The sequence below is a fragment of the Pan paniscus genome, chromosome 15 (genome assembly GCF_029289425.2).
Source record: "Pan paniscus chromosome 15, NHGRI_mPanPan1-v2.0_pri, whole genome shotgun sequence".
Lineage (NCBI taxonomy): Eukaryota > Metazoa > Chordata > Mammalia > Primates > Hominidae > Pan > Pan paniscus.
Genome location: NC_073264.2, coordinates 66521078 through 66537344, shown reverse-complemented (window position 1 = coordinate 66537344; position 16267 = coordinate 66521078). Strand labels below are relative to the sequence as shown.

The following is a 16267-nucleotide window of genomic DNA, read 5'->3' as shown; positions in this document are numbered from 1 at the left end:
ACCCCCGATTTGTGTGATTCTGATGTTAATGTCAACGACAATTCCCCACAGTGATTAGCCCAGAGATAAGCCTGTCAGAGGCCATCCTAGGGAACTAAGTTCTCAGCTGTCTGAGGCCATGCATCCTTGCCATGAAAGAAGCTTTCTAACATAAGCAGAAAATGAGGCCAACAGGAGAAAAAATAAAATGAAGCTAGAATACTCTCAAGACAGCATCTAAGTTCCTGGATCTGGTTGTTCCTGGACTTCTCCATCTCTATTCTTCCTATTTACATAGCCAATAAATCACCTTTCTGTATAAGGCATTTTAGAATTGTTGTTTTTAATGCTTCCCATTTTAAAATCACAAAATATTTGGCTTCTCTAAGGAAACAAAAATAGTAAATTATCTCTTTACTTGCTGTGGCCTTCAGTTATTTTCAGTATTAGTGGCTACTAATATCAACCCCACTGTAGGGCAATCACACACATTTGAAAGAGGTAGAAATAGCTGAGCCTGGTGGCACACATTTTTAGCCCTAGCTACTGAGGAGGCTGAAGCAGGAGGACGGCTTGAGGCCAGGAGTTTCAGGTTGCAGTGCTCTATGATCACATCTGTGAATAGCCACTGTGTTCCAACCTGGGCAACACAGCGAGAGAGAGAGAGAGAGAGAGAGAGAAGAGACAGAAGAGAGGTAGAAATAAAAGATAAAGCCACATATAACAACAGTAGACTGAGAACAGCTGCCTACTGAAGATTTACATTACAAATAGTGAAAAACCTTCAAGACAGCTTTTAATGCAAATTATATCAGGTTTTAAATCTTCAGTGCAGGCAGTACTCACTTTTCATTACCTTACATTTTACCACTCTACTCACTTAAAGCTAGGTAATAAAGATATATGTTACTTTGTGTCATTCTGCCGTTGCATGCTCTTTCACAAATTTTGATCAATATCTGAAGAAAGGCAATAGCATATGCAAATAGGAAAAGCACACAACTGCAGTAAGGATTAAAGAAGAAGTCTCACAAGTTGACAACACATAGCACACTCCTAATAAGCCTTTCTTCAGTTTGTCTTCCTGGAATGCCCCTACTTGTTTTTGATGCTAAGCTAATCATCACTATGTACCATATCCTACTAGAACTTCCTCTGCCACCTCACCCTTCATCATAGCAATTACTGAATTATAATTATATATTTATATGTTAGTGGTAATGAGAACCTAAACTGTTATCAAAAAAAAAATGAAACAGAAAAAAGCAGATGAACGAGATAAACACTGTAGTGATAGAATTCGCAGTTTTGTTACAGGATCCCAACACTTACCCAAAGGTAGCCATTGGGTCAGGGTTTCTGCACTATAGTCTCTTATGTGGTTGCCAGAAATAGGTTACAGGACAGAGAAACATGTTACAGGAAAGGGGTCCTAATCCAGATCCCAAGAGAGGGTTTTTGGATTTCACACAAGAAAGAATTCAGGGCGAGTCCACAGTGCAAAGTGAAAGCAAGTTTATTAAAGTAAAGGCATAAAAGAATGGCTACTCCATGGGCAGAGCAGTCTCGGGGGCTGTTGGTTGCCTATTTTTATGGCTATTTCTTGATGATACGGTAAATAAAGGGTGGATTATTTATGTCTCCCATTTTTAGACCATACAGGGTAACTTCCTGACATTGCCATGGCATTTGTAAGCTGTCATAGAGCGGTGCTAATGGAAGTGTAGTAGTGAGGATGACCAGAGGTCACTCTCATTGCCATTTTGGTTTTGGTGGGTTTTGGCTGGCTCCTTAACTGCAACCTGTTTTATTAGCAAGGTCTTTATGACCTGTATTTTGTGCCGACCTCCTATCTCATCCTGTGACTTAGAATGTCTTAACTGTCTGGGAATGCAGCCCAGTAGGTTTTAGCCTCATTTTACCCAACTCCTGTTTAAGATGCAATTGCTCTGGTTCACAGGCCTCTGATAGTTTGACAAGCGAATGAATCTGATGGGGAATACAAAGATGATTCACAATTCAAGTTTGGATAATGGGAAGGAAAAGTCAATAATTAAAAAAAAAAAAGAAAGTAGAAAAAATACATTTTAAAGCAAAAGAAAATTCAAATTTGAGTGGGTTAAGCATGACAGCATGACAACTAGATGACAATCTCCAGCTGGAAACTGACATTCAGGAACTTACAGTATAGGGGTCACCTGGAAGAGATTCTCACTAAAGCCAAAAGAATAGGTAACATTTCAAGAAAAAGAATCTAGAGAATGAAAAACATGTAAGGCAAACACTTGAGAAACAAGTTGACTTTGTAAATGAGCCAGGAGGAGAAGGGAGGAGGAAAAGTGGTTCACAGTGTTAAATCTGAAGCAACAAGACTGAAGAATCCCCATTTGGCAATTCAGAAGGTCACTGGTAACAACAGAAAGAACAGTTTTAGTAAAAAATAAGGTAACCAAATTGAAACAACAGACATAAATTGTTTTTTTTCCTTTGGCCTGTTGCACAGTATTTAAAAATAATAATAATAAGGAAAGGTTTTTGTTTAAGCCATTAAATTGTTGCTAGGGAAGATTAAAATAAAAATGATAAAAGAGTTAATTAATGATCCTATACATTCTAACAGTAGAAGGGATAAAAGAGGTAGCCATGAAAACCTAATGGGCATATTGCATATCCCTGACACCAAATGGGAGACAGAACTTAAACAATTTAGAGAGAAAAGCAAAGCTGAAGAAGCTTCTGTTGGATAGTCTTGATCTTACATTTAAAAAAAAAAAGTGAACCTACAAAGTCTAAGAGCAGTACACTGGAATCAGGCCCTAGGAAGAAGTAGAGTGGTGGCTCACGCCTGTAATCCCAACACTTTAAGAGGCTGAGGCAGGCAAATCACTTGAGGCCAGGTATTCAAGACCAGCCCAGGCAATGTGGCAAAACCCAGCCTCTACAAAAAAAATACCAAAAAAAAAGCCGGGTACGGTGATGCATGCCTGTAGTCCCAGCTACTCCAGAGGCTAAGGCAGGAGGATCACCTGAGCCCAGGAGGTTGAGGCTGCAGTGAGCTGGGATTGCGCCACTCCCCTTAGTCTGGGCAACAGAGCATGACCCTGTCTCATTTGAGAAAAAAAAAAAAAAAAAGGGCCGGCACAGTGGCTCACACCTGTAATCCCACACTTTGGGAGGCCGAGGAGGGTGGATCACCTGAGGTTGGGAGTTTGAGACCAGCCTGACCAACATGGAGAAACCTTGTCTCTACTTAAAAAAAAAAAAAAAAAAATTAGCCGGGTATAGTGGCACATGCCTGTAATCCCAGAGTAGCTGTAATCCCAGCTACTCCAGAGACTGAGGCAGGAGAATCATTTGAACCCGGGAGCAGGAGGTTGCAGTGAGCCGAGATCGCGCCACTGCACTCCAGCCTGGGCAGCAAGAGTGAAACTGTCTCAAAAAAAAAAAAAAAAAAAAAATTAGTAGAAAAGGTCTGAAATAGCCCCTATAGGAAGTGGAAAAGAATTGCCAATCAATGCAACCAAGTATTTTAGAGCACATTTTCTCATTAATTGCTCATCTCATTTTTTACTTAACTTGTAGAAGGATACAAATTCTTCAGTCTATTTGATCTGATATCCCTTTTTTAAAGAGAGCCTTCTATATCCCATCTAATGATGTTCTGTACGTCTACTTTTCCATTGTAAATTACCCCATCTATTCTTTGCTATGTTACAAAACTTTTAATTATTCTTCCTCCTTTAATGTGGTTCTAGTCTTGCTCTCATGCTCTGTACAAATATCAAAGTAGTATTTGATTACTCAAGAAATCCTTAATGTCTATTTTCTTAAAGACAAGTATTCAAGAGAACTATATAAAGAAAAGGAATTCTAAACCTAGAAATGGCTATATCTTCTGACGGCTGCTCATTTACTATTATGACTAAAAATAAAAATTCCCCAGGAAAATATGAATGATGATCTTTAATATTTTGAAGCTTCAGAATAGAAAAAGTGTCTCTTTTCATTTACATTGACATTTTTCCAATTACACAACTCATATTTCAGTATTTTATATGTATTAAAAATTCAGTGGGACTTTTAAAATAAATATGGCATAACACATTTTCAAAAGAACATTCTTGGCTGGTGCAGTGGCTTACCCCCGTAATCCCAACATTTTGGGTGGCCGAGGTGGGCAGGTCGCTTGAGCTCAGAGTTCGAGACCAGCCTGGGCAACACAGAGAAACCCTGTCTCTACAAAAAATATCAAAAAAAAAAAAAAAATTAGCTGGGCGTGGTGGTATGTGTCTACAGTCCCAGCTACTCAGGAGGCTGAGCTGGGAGGATAGATTCTGCCCCAGGGGTCGAGGCTGCAGTAAGCCATGAAAGCACTACAGCACTACAGCCTGGGCAACAGAGTGATACCCTGTCTCAAAAAAAAAACAAAAACAAAAAAAGATTCTTGCAATAAGAACAGTCACCTCGGAGAGTTCTACATTTATTTCCATAACGCTGACACTGACATTTCATAAAAAGCTTTGGGATTCAACTTTTGTAGCTGCTTTAAAGTCTCTTGTAAGTCTTTTTTTTTTTTTTTTTTTTTTTTTTTTGAGACAGTCTCACTCTATTACCCAGGCTGGAGCGCAGTGGTAAAATCTCAGCTTACCAGCAGCCTTGACCTCCCGTGCTCAAGTGATCCTCCCAACTCAGCCTCACAAATGGCTGGGCCTACAGGCACACACCACCACACCCGGCTGATTTTTTAATTTTTTGTAAAGATGGGGTCTCACCATGTTGCCCAGGCTGATCTCAAATTCCTGGGCTCAAGCAATCCTCCCATCTCAGCCTCCAAAATGCTGTGATTACAGGCATGAGGCACCACGCCTGGCCTGCTTTAAAGTCTTAATATAATGTTTATAATATTGTCAGAGTGACAAATCTTCATATAATAAACATAGTTTTGATTTGGAGATATTTGTTATCAAAAAGTGGTTTACCTACATTGGAAATGCTACTTTTGAACAAAAAGTGTGACTCTAAAACATGAAACAAATTTTCTTACGCTGCTGTAATGACACCATCATTAAAATACATTTATAGCTACATTCCCCTCCTCCAGTGTCTGCTCTGTGGGTTATCACTCATATGCTCTAGTATGTTGGGTAAAAATAAAGTTCAATCATTTAATAGCCATACTTCCTACTACTGTAGGTAAAATAACAAGCCCTGAAGGTTTCTAAAAGTCAAATTATTGATTATTTGAAAGCAATTACAACACCGATTTTTAAATTTAGGCAGCTGTGATTCAATTCTCTTTCTTTTTTTATACTATACTGAAAATGAACATTACTCTTTTAGCATATACCTGACACCAGCCTACTCAGTCAATTGTCTACTCCTGTTACAAACACACACATATACACATGTACACTATTTTTTAAATCCCCCATACATGTATTGTTTTCCTAGTTTATAACCTGAATGTTACCTGTCAGCTTTGCCTCTAGGACAACCTTCCCAATGATAGTCATGCACTTTCCTTCGTTCTTCTTGAAAAACAATCTAACCCCACTTGACTGCCTTGAGTGCAGCTTGGCACAAACTTCACTGAAATTGTTCCAACCCACTTTCTACTCCCAAAACAAAAAACTAAAACAGCATATAGTCTTGTACTTCTCTTCATAACAAGTTTCAATCACTTTTGAAGCTCTACCTCACAGAATTATTCAACTATGGCTTTGTTCTCGTCAAAAATCTTTATTAACTCAGCATTTAAGATTATCCCCATCCTCAGAGTTGTATGTGTGAACTAAGAAATGCCCAAGAAAATGTTTAATCACCCATCTTGATTCTTCCAGACAATTCCAAATTTGTTCATTGCTGAATCATCCATTAGACCATGTCTTAGTCCGTTTGGGGTGCTATAACAAAATACCTTAGACTGGGTAACTTATAAATGACAGAAATTTATTGCTTACAGTTCTGGAGGCTAGGAAGTGCAAGATCAAGGTTTGGTGTCTGGTGATGGCAGAAAGTGGGGGTTCAAGCTCCCTCAGGCCTCTTTAATAGTAAAGACACTAATCCCATTCCTGAGAGCTCTGCCCTCATGACGTAAGTACCTCCCAAAGGCCCCACCTCTTAAAACCATCAAAGTGAAGGTTAGGTCTCAACATAAGAATTCTGAAGAGACATTCAGACCATAGCTGACATAAGCCTCATTTTTTGATCCAGAAAAAGACACACACACACACACAGTGGCTACATTTAAGAGGAAGAGTTAATGTACCTTTTAAGAAAAGGTCAGTGAATGTCTACCCAGCTGTGAAAAGTGGGATATAAGAAAGTCAAAATAATTCATTTTATGGAAGAAAAAGCAGAGGCCGAGAGGGGACAAGTGGTTAACCATGTTTATATATTTGGTGGCACACACTACTAGTATCCAAGTCTTCTGATTCCAAGTTCAAAGCTTTTGTACTTTATCCATTCATTCCCATTACTAAACAGAATCATGCTAAATGAAAGGAGGAGTACACAAAAGACTACACTATTGTATGATTCCATTAATATTAAAAATCAAGAAATGGCAAAACCATGGAGACAAAAAGATCAGTGGTTGCCTGGAGCTGGGGATAGGCACAGGGACTGACTGCAAATGGACAAGAATGAGTTTTTTGGAAGATGAAAGTTTTTTAAAACTGGATTGTGATAATTGTTGCACAACTAAATAAATTTACTAGAACTTGAACTATGAATGTTATGGTATATAAATTATACCTTAATAATGCTATTTTTAAAATTACTAAGAAGGAATTCGGTATATAAGGAACTCAACTCAATAGCAAGAAAACAAATAATGCAATTAAAAAATGGGCTACAGACCTAAATAGACATTTCTCAAAAGAAGACATATAAATGGCCAATTGGTATATGAAAAAATACTGATGAACCATCACAAAAATGCAAATTAAAACCACAATTCTTTATCACCTCACGCCTGTTAGAATGGCTATTCACATAAAGACAAAAGATAAATATTGATGAGGATGTGTAGAAAAGGGAATCTTGTACACTGTTGGTGGGAATGTAAATTGGGACAGCCATTATAAAAGAATAGTGTGGAGGTTCCTCAAAATATTAAAAATAGAACTACCATATGCTCCACCAATTCCACTTACGGGTATACATCCAAAGGAAATGAAATCAGTATGTCAAGGAGGTATCTGCACTCCAATGTTCATGAATATATAGCTAAGATACGGAGTCAACGTAAGCGTCCACCAATGGATAAACGGGTAAAGAAAATGTGTTATATAGGCCAGGCGCGGTGGTTCACGCCTGTAATCCCAGCACTTCAGGAGGCCAAGGCGGGCGGATCACGAGGTCAGGAGATTGAGACCATCCTGGCTAACACGGTGAAACCCTGTCTCTATTAAAAATACAAAAACAGAATTAGCCGGGCATGGTAGCGGGCACCTGTAGTCCCAGCTACTAGGGAGGCTGAGGCAAGAGAATGGCCTGAACCCGGGAGGCAGAGCTTGCAGTGAGCCAAGATCACACCACTGCACTCCAGCCTGGGCAACAAAGAGAGACTCCGTCTCAAAAAAAAAAGAAAGAAAATGTGTTATGTGTGCATGTGTGTGTGCATGCATACACACACAGGATTCATATTCAGCTTTTAAAAAGTAAGACAATCCTGTTGGAGTTTAAATATGCCATTCTGACATATTGACTATTTTGAGTCAAAGGCACTTGAAAAACAGCAGGTGTAAGAAGAGCACTCTGACCTTTCTTCTATTTCTTAAAAGCAGATGAAATTCCCATGTGAAAGATGTCCTCCTTAAACTAAAAGGAAAGCAACATTTTTATCATCAAGGACGGGATATGGAGACAAAGAGAATTCCATACAGACTTTGTTAAAATAACTTCTATCCTTTAAGCCTCCCCATATAATCCAGTTTATTTTTCACAAGTTATTATCCTTTGTCCAATTCAGTATGTAAGTATTCAATTCTAACTGTATCTTTGGGTCTTTGTTTCCTTATGAGGGCTCCTGTGCCACATAAAACTTGTATTGAATAAATTTGTGTGCTTTTCTCCTGATAATCTATCTTATGGTAATTTGTGAGGCCAAGCAAAAAAAAAAAAAAAAAAAAAAAAAAAACTTTAAAAAGGTGGAGGTAAAGTTTGCCTCCCCTTTACACTGTTATCTGCAAATAACATGGATGAACCTGAAGGACATTAGGCTAAGTAAAATAGGACTGGCAGAAAAAGACAAATACACGTACTACATGATCTTACTTATATATGGAATCTAAAAAAGGTGAACTCATAGAAGCAGAGAACAGAATGGTGGTTGCCAAGGGCTGGGGTGAGGAGGAAATGGGGAGATGTTGGCCAAAGGGTTATTCAGGATGAGTAAGTTCGAGAGATCTAACGTACAGCATGGTGACCACAGTTAATAATATTTACTGTACACACTAAATCTGCTAAGAAAGTAGTTTTTTTTTTTTTGAGACAGAGTCTTGCACTGTCACCCAGGCTGGAGTGCAGTGGCGTGATCTCGGCTCACTGCAACCTCCGTCTTTCAGGTTCAAGCAATTCTCCTGCCTCAGCCTCCCAAATACCTAGGATTACAGGGGCCCGCCACCACACCCAGCTAATTTTTTGTATTCTTAATAGAGATGGGGTTTCACTATGTTGGCCAGGTTGGTCTCAAACTCCTGACCTCGTGATCCGCCTGCCTCAACCTCCCAAAGCGTTGGGATTACAGGCATGAGCTACTGCTCCCAGCCAGAAAGGAGATTTTAAATGTTCTCACCACACAAACACACAAAAATAACTATGTGAGGTGACGGATGTGTTAGTTAGCATGATTGTGGTAAACATTTCACAATCTACACATATACCAAAACATCAAGTTGTACACCTTAAATATATACAATTTTTATTTGCCAATTATACCTCAATAAAACCAGGGGGAAAAAGAACATTTCATGTTTAAAAAAAAAAAAAAAAAAAAAGGCCAGGCATGGTGGCTCATACCTGTAATCCCAGCACTTTGGGAGGCCGAGGCGGGTGGATCACCTAAGGTCGTGAGTTCTAGACTAGCCTGACTAACATGGAGAAACCCTGTCTCTACTAAAAATACAAAAAAATTAGCTGGGTGTGGTGGTGCATGCCTGTAATCCCAGCTACTTGGGAGGCTGAGGCAGGAGAATCGCTTGAACCCAGGAGGTAGAGGTTGTGGTGAGCCGAGTTTGTGCCATTGCACTCCAGCCTGGGCAACAAGAGTGAAACTCCGTCTCAAAAAAAAAAAAAAAGAAACTCCAATTTTTTTCTAATTGTTTTTAGCTTTAAACTCTTAGAGCTCTCAGGGCTTAAAACTTGAACAACACAGGTTTGAATTTTGAGGGTCCACTCATATGCTACTGTTTTTCAATAAATATGTTGATAAATTTGGGGGAGGTTTGTGACAATTTGAAAATATTCATAGACAACCATATAACCTAGAAATATCAACAAAGTAGGCCATGTGCAGTGGCTCACACCTGTAATCCCAGCACTTTGGGAGGTCAAGGCAGGAGGATCATGAGCACTGGAGTTCAAAACCACCCTGGGCAAGGGCAACATGGCAAAACCCTGTCTCTACAAAAAACACAAAAATGAGCCAGGCATGGTAGCATGCACCTGCAGTCCCAGCTACTTGGGAGGCTGAAATGGGAGAATCGCTTGAGTCAGAAGGCAGAGGTTGCAGTGAGCTATGATTGAATCATGACATTCCAGCCTGAGTGACAGAGTGAGACCCTGGGTCAAAAAAAGAAAAAGACGGGAGGCTGAGGTAGGAGAATCACCTGAACACCAGAGGTGGAGGTTGCAGTGAGCCGAGATCGTGCCACTGCATTCCAGCCTGGGTGACAGAATGAGACTTCATCAAAAAAAAAAAAAAAAAAAAAGAAAAGAAAAATAGAAAGTAAGAGGTATGTCATGAGTGCTTAAAATATATGTAGATACTAGTCTATTTTATCATTTACTACTACAAATATATACAAATCTATTATAAAAAGTTAAAAATTGTCACAACTTATACCACACACTTAGCCACACATGGTGGCATTTGACACTGAGAGAAACCTTGTCTCAAAAGAGTAAAGATGCAGTATTAAATCGTAACTACATAAATTTAACTGTACCACACCCTGTACTATTGAAATAATTTTGTAGCCACCTCCTGTTGTTAATGAGGTGAGCTCAAGTGTGAATATTTGCTTAAAGTACCATGTGACATTAATCATCTCCAAGCAAGCAGTTCATCTTTCCAATAAATTGTATATTCCAGTAAAAAGTGATCTCTCGCGGTTTCATTATGTTTAGTACGATACTATAAACCTCAAATGACACCTAAGTGCCACTAGTGATGCCGGAAGTGCTCCCAAGAAGCAGAGAAAAATCATGGCATTACAAGAAAAAGGTGAATTGCTTGATACGTACTGTAGATTGAGGTCTGCAGCTGCAGTTGCCCGCCACTTCAAAATAAATGAATCCAGCCTAAGGGCCATTGTAAAAAAAGAATTCATGAAGCCATTGCTGAAGGCACACCAGCAGATGCAAAAATCGTGCACGTTTTGTGAAATAGTTTTTTATCTCATGTTGAAAATGTAGCTTTTATAGCGGTACAGGATTGCTATAAAGAAAGGCATCCCTATAAACTTTAATAAGTTTCAAGAAAAAGCAAAGTCATTATACAACTTAAAACAAATGGAAGGCGAAGGATCTAAAGCTGAAGAATATAATGCCAGCCAAGGATGGCTTGATAATTTTAGAAAGAGTTTTGGCTTTAAAAACGTCACGATAACAGGAGAAGCAGCTTCTGCCAACCAAGAGGCAGCAGACGACTTTCCAGATGACATTAAGAAAACCATTCACTTAGGCCGGGCGCGGTGGCTCACGCCTGTAATCCCAGCACTTTGGGAGGCCGAGGCAGGCGGATCACGAGGTCAGGAGATCAAGACCATCCGACTAACACTGTGAAACCCCAGTCTCTACTAAAAATACAAAAAATTAGCCTGGCGTAGTGGTGGGTGCCTGTAGTCCCAGCTATTCAGGGGGCTGAGGCAGGAGAATGGCATGAACCTGGGAGGCGGAGCTGGCAGTGAGCAGAGATTGCGCCACTGCACTCCAGCCTGGCCGACAGAGCCAGACTCCATCTCAAAAAAAAAAAAAAGAAAAGAAAATCATTCACTTTGGGAGGCCGAGGTGGGCAGATCACAAGGTCAGGAGTTCGAGACCAGCCTGGCCAATATGCTGAAACCCCGTCTCTACAAAAAATACAAAAATTAGCCAGGCGTGGTGGTGTACACCTGTAGTCCCAGCTACTCAGGAGGCTGAGGCAGAAGAATCACTTGAACTCAGGAGGCGGAGGTTGCAGTGAGCCGAGATCGCATCACTGCACTCCAGCCTGGGTGACAAAGCGAGACTCGGTCTCAAAAAAAAAAAAAGGAAAGAAAGAAAGAAAATCACTGAGGAGGCCAGGTGCAGTGGCTCATCCCTGTAATCCCAGCACTTTGGGAAGATGAGGCAGGAGGATCGTTTGAGGCCAGGAGTTCAAGATCAGCCTGGGCCTGGGCAATACAGCGAGACCCTGCCTCTACAAAAAACATTTTTTTAATTAGCTGGGGGGAAGGCATAATGGCTCACACCTGTAACCCCAGCACTCTGGAAGGCCCAGGTGGGAGGATCACCTAAGGCCAGGAGTTTAAGACCAGACTGGGCAACACAGTGAGACCCTGTCTCTACAAAAAAATAAAAAATATTTAAAAATTAGCCAGGCATAGTGGTGCACACTTGCATCCCAGCTATTCGGGAGGCTGAGGCAGGAGGACTGCCTAAGTCCAGGAGTTTGAGACTGCGGTGAGCTATGATCATGCCATTTGCATGTCAGCCTGGGCGATTGAGCAAGACCCTATCTCTTAAAAAAAAAAAGAAATATGGAGAAAGAATATCCGCCTAAACAAGTTTTTAATATAGACAAAAGTGCCCTATTCTGGAAAACAATGCCATAAAAAACATTCATTAGTAAGGAAGAGAAAAAGCACCAGGATTAAAGGCAGGAAGGGATGGGCTAACTCTACTGTTTGGTGAAAATGCAGTGTGGTTTATGATCAGAACTGCCCTTATCTATAATGCTACAAACCCCCAAGCCTTGAAGGGAAAAGATAAACACCAGCTCCCAGTCTTTTGGTCATAGAACAAAAAAAGCCTGGGCAATGAGAACCCTTTTTCTGGATTGGTTCCATTGATGCTTTTGTCCCTGAAGTCAGGAAGTATTTTGCCTGTAAGTTCTTTTATTATTGAACAATACCCCTGGCCACCCGGAACCCCATGAGTTCAACACCAAAGGTGCTGAAGTAGTCTACTTGCCCCCAAACAAAATGTCTCTAATTCAGCTTCTAAATCAGGGGGTCACGAGGATCACTGGACACAGTACACTACAGAAAGTACTGTCAACTCTATGAAAGAGAATGCCAATAAAGAAACCATCCTGAAAGTCTGGAAGGATTACACCACTGAAGAAGCCGTCGTTGTTATGGAAAAAGCCATGAAAGCCATCAAGCCTGAAACAATAAATTCCTGCTGGAGAAGACTGTGTCCAGATGTTGTGCATGACTTCACAGGATTTGCCACAGGGCCAATCAAGGAAATCATGAAAAAGACTGTGGATATGGCAAAAATAAAAAAAAAAGGGGGGTGGGTTAAAGGGTTTCAAGATACAAATCTTGGAGAAATTCAAGAAATAGACATCACACAAGAGGAATTTTAAAAGATGACTCAGTAAGTGCTTCCAATCCAGTACCAGGTAATGTAGAAGGAATGCCAGAAAACAAAATGACATCAGACAATCTGGCAGAAGACTGTCTGATTGTTCAAGACTGCTTTTGACTCCTTCATGACATGGACCCTTCTCCGATATGGGCACTGAAACTAAAGCAAACGGTGGAAGAAGGATTGGTACCATATGGAAATGTTTTCAGAGAAATTAAAAAGCAAAAAAGGCAGAAGTATGACATATTGCCATAAAGTTACACCATGTGTGCCTGCCTTTCACGCCTCCCCTTCCCCCTTCCACCTCTACCATGCTGAGACCAACAAGACCAATTCCTCCGCTTCCTTCTCCTCTCAGCCTACTCAATGTGGAGACAATGAGGATAAAGACCTTTGTGATGATCCACTTCCACTTAATGAAGAGTAAATATATTCTCTCTTCCTTATTTTTTTTTTTTTTTTTTTTTTCCTGAGATGGAGTCCCGCTCTGTCGCCAGGCTGGAGGGCAGTGGCGCAACCTTGGCTCACTGCAACCTCCACCTTCTAGGTTCAAGCAATTCTCCTGCCTCAGCCTCCTGAGTAGCTGAGACTACAGGCACGTGCAACCACGCCCAGCTAATTTTTGTATTTTTAGTAGAGATGGGGTTTCACCATGTTGGCCAGGATGGTCTCAATCTCTTGACCTCAAGATCCGCCCACCTTGGCCTCCCAAAGTGCTGGGATTACAGGTGTGAGCCACGGCGCCCGGCCTATGATTTTCTTAATAACATTTTCTTTTCTCTAGCTTACTTTGAGAACACAGTATATAATACATATAAGGTACAATGTGTTAGTTGACTATGTCATCGGTAAGGCTGGAAGTCAACAGTAGTTTATTAGTAATTAAGTTTTTGAGGAGATAAAAGTTACATGTGGATTTTCATCTTCATGGGGGTCTGTGCCCCAAACCCTGTGCTGTTCAAGGGTGAACTATACGTGCTGAAAAGTGTCACTAAAATATGAAGAAACCAACTTTTCTCTAAACTTTAGATGCACTTCCCTGAATAATTTCCAAAGGTTGGGTACCTTATTTTCCAACCGTGCATTTACAAGCAGAAACAGTAAACGATAGGTACTATACTGATATACATGCAGAAATGAACACATGATCCCTATTAAAACATTTTTGTTATTTATCATTATTTCCTTTCAGGTACTTCTGTACCACTCTAAGCCTCTGTAGACAGTCATATAGAGGATGTGTTCTGGCCAAGTTTGGTGGCTCACACCTGTAATTCCAGCATTTTGGGAGGCCAAGGGAGGAGGACCACTTGAGCCTAGGAATTCGACACCAGCCTGGGCAACAGAGCAAGACCTCATCTCTAAAATAAAATAAAAAATAAAAATAAAAAAAGGATGTGTTCTTTTCTTTGTTATCTAGTCTGACAAAAATTTCTCCAAAATAGACTTCTTTGGTAATTTTATTTTCATTACATCTTTATGCCATTAAAACCTAAACACTAATCTTTTTTTATTATTATTAAGAGGAACTATTCCTAATTGCACATTACCAGGTTTCTGTAGCTTATTATTTGGTGCATCCTCAGTAGGTATACATCTTTTCAGCTTACTCAGCATTGAGAACATAATATTGTGTGTTTGTTTACTTACAAAGTAAAAGTAACATTATATCTCTCATCGTATGCACACTTGACAACCTATGAGAAGTATCAAGCAGATACTTCTAATATTTGAACCTTAAAAATAAACGGAATTTTAGTTGATAGAGGGCTGGATGTCTGTAATTATGTCAGGAAGCAATCAGGGTTATCAGTACATATACATTTCTCACGCTGTTGAGGGGGTCAGTTTACCAAGCAAAAGAAAGGACCTTTTGGCCTCAAGAATTTCAGTTACAACCTGCCTAACCCCTAGAGTTTCACTAAACTTCCTGAGAAAGAAAAACCTAAAACTTAGAAAAAGAAAGCAAATTGTTTACCCTGGCTTAGTTCTAATTGTAAAGAATCAACTTTCTCAAAATTACTATCTTTTGACATTTGGCAACTGAATGAATTAAGTAGTTATTCAGAGAGCTCAAGACATAAAAACTAATACAACTTCTATTATATATTTTTCTCCTTCAGGTACCAGTACAATTCCATGTGTTGGAGAAACTGAGTAAGTCAAAACCCAATTGATTAGGCCCTAATTATCAAAGACACTTTCACCTTGTGAACTTCTCACAGTAACTGTCTTAAACCTGCTAACAGTACTCCCATGAGTGGAGAACACTGTGCTTCATTTTTAGTTTAATGTTAGTTCTCTTCAATGAACATAATTTTTTTTTTTACATTACAGTAATGAGGCACATGAAGGTTAGAATTTGTTTTTTTGTTTTGTTTTGTTTTGTTTTTTGAGACAGAGTTTCACTCTTGTTGTCCAGGCTGGAGTGCAATGGCAAGATCTCGGCTCACTGCAACCTCCGCCTCCCTGGTTCAAGTGATTCTCCTGCCTCAGCCTCCCAAGTAGCTACGATTACAGGCATGCGCCACCACGCCCGACTAATTTTGTATTTTTAGTAAAGATGAGGTTTCTCCATGTTGGTCAGGCTGGTCTCCAACTCCTGACCTCAGGTGATCCACCCGCCTCGGCCTCCCAAAGTGCTGGGATTACAGGCATGAGCCACTGCGCCCGGCCTATAAAATCATTTTTAATAAATAATATTAAATGCTATACAAATGAAGTTCTTCTAGTCTCTTGCCTACCACCTCAAAAGGAAATGAAATCATTATAATAAACCTATTATAACATAAAAACTAATGTTTTACCTGGAAATGTTCTATGGACTCCAAGGAAAAAAGTATACTGTAAAGATGGTCAATTCCCGCATTTCTTACCATTGCTAGAAGAGGATGACAAACAAGGAGAAGAAAGTAGAGGGAAAGAGAAAAACTGAATAAATCTCCTTCATCTCCAAATAAGGCAAGCTCATCAACCAGTATGCTCCTCTCTCTATCTCCCTCTCTTCACTGACTGCCCCAAGGTCCCAGACAATACAGAATCTATAAATTATATCTGTCCACTTTACCACTAATTAAGATATTACTATCAATTGTATTAATTGTAGAAATGCTTAGATTAGCTTATGGAATGTTGACTTAAGTCATTAAATAACATTACAATGCTTTTATTATAGTTTTGATGGTTTGTAAATATTGTTTATACTCTAACCAAATTTAATCTGGTTCTAGATATTATTAGAATTTGATATCTCATTTAAGGGATATTATAGAAAAATCAGTCACAACATTGATAAAAACTTAAAACTCATTCATTGTCCATTGAAAGTCTTGATCAAATAACACTTAGACAGATACACAGGTTCATTTTAGTTATACGTTAAAGGTAATTAAGAGGACTCTCCCATTTTCATTTTACTTTTGTTCAAGTTTACAATCAGAAAGTTATAGCATTTCTGCACTTTCAAGTTTATATCATGAAGTTTATT

At 39.6% G+C, this 16267-nt stretch overlaps 1 protein-coding gene across 13 annotated transcripts in view; it reads right to left on the bottom strand.

The window, feature by feature from the left end:
* The window catches only part of FUT8 (fucosyltransferase 8), a 395429-nt gene that overhangs the window by 303263 nt on the left and 75899 nt on the right, over positions 1–16267 (bottom strand). The window lies entirely within an intron of this gene.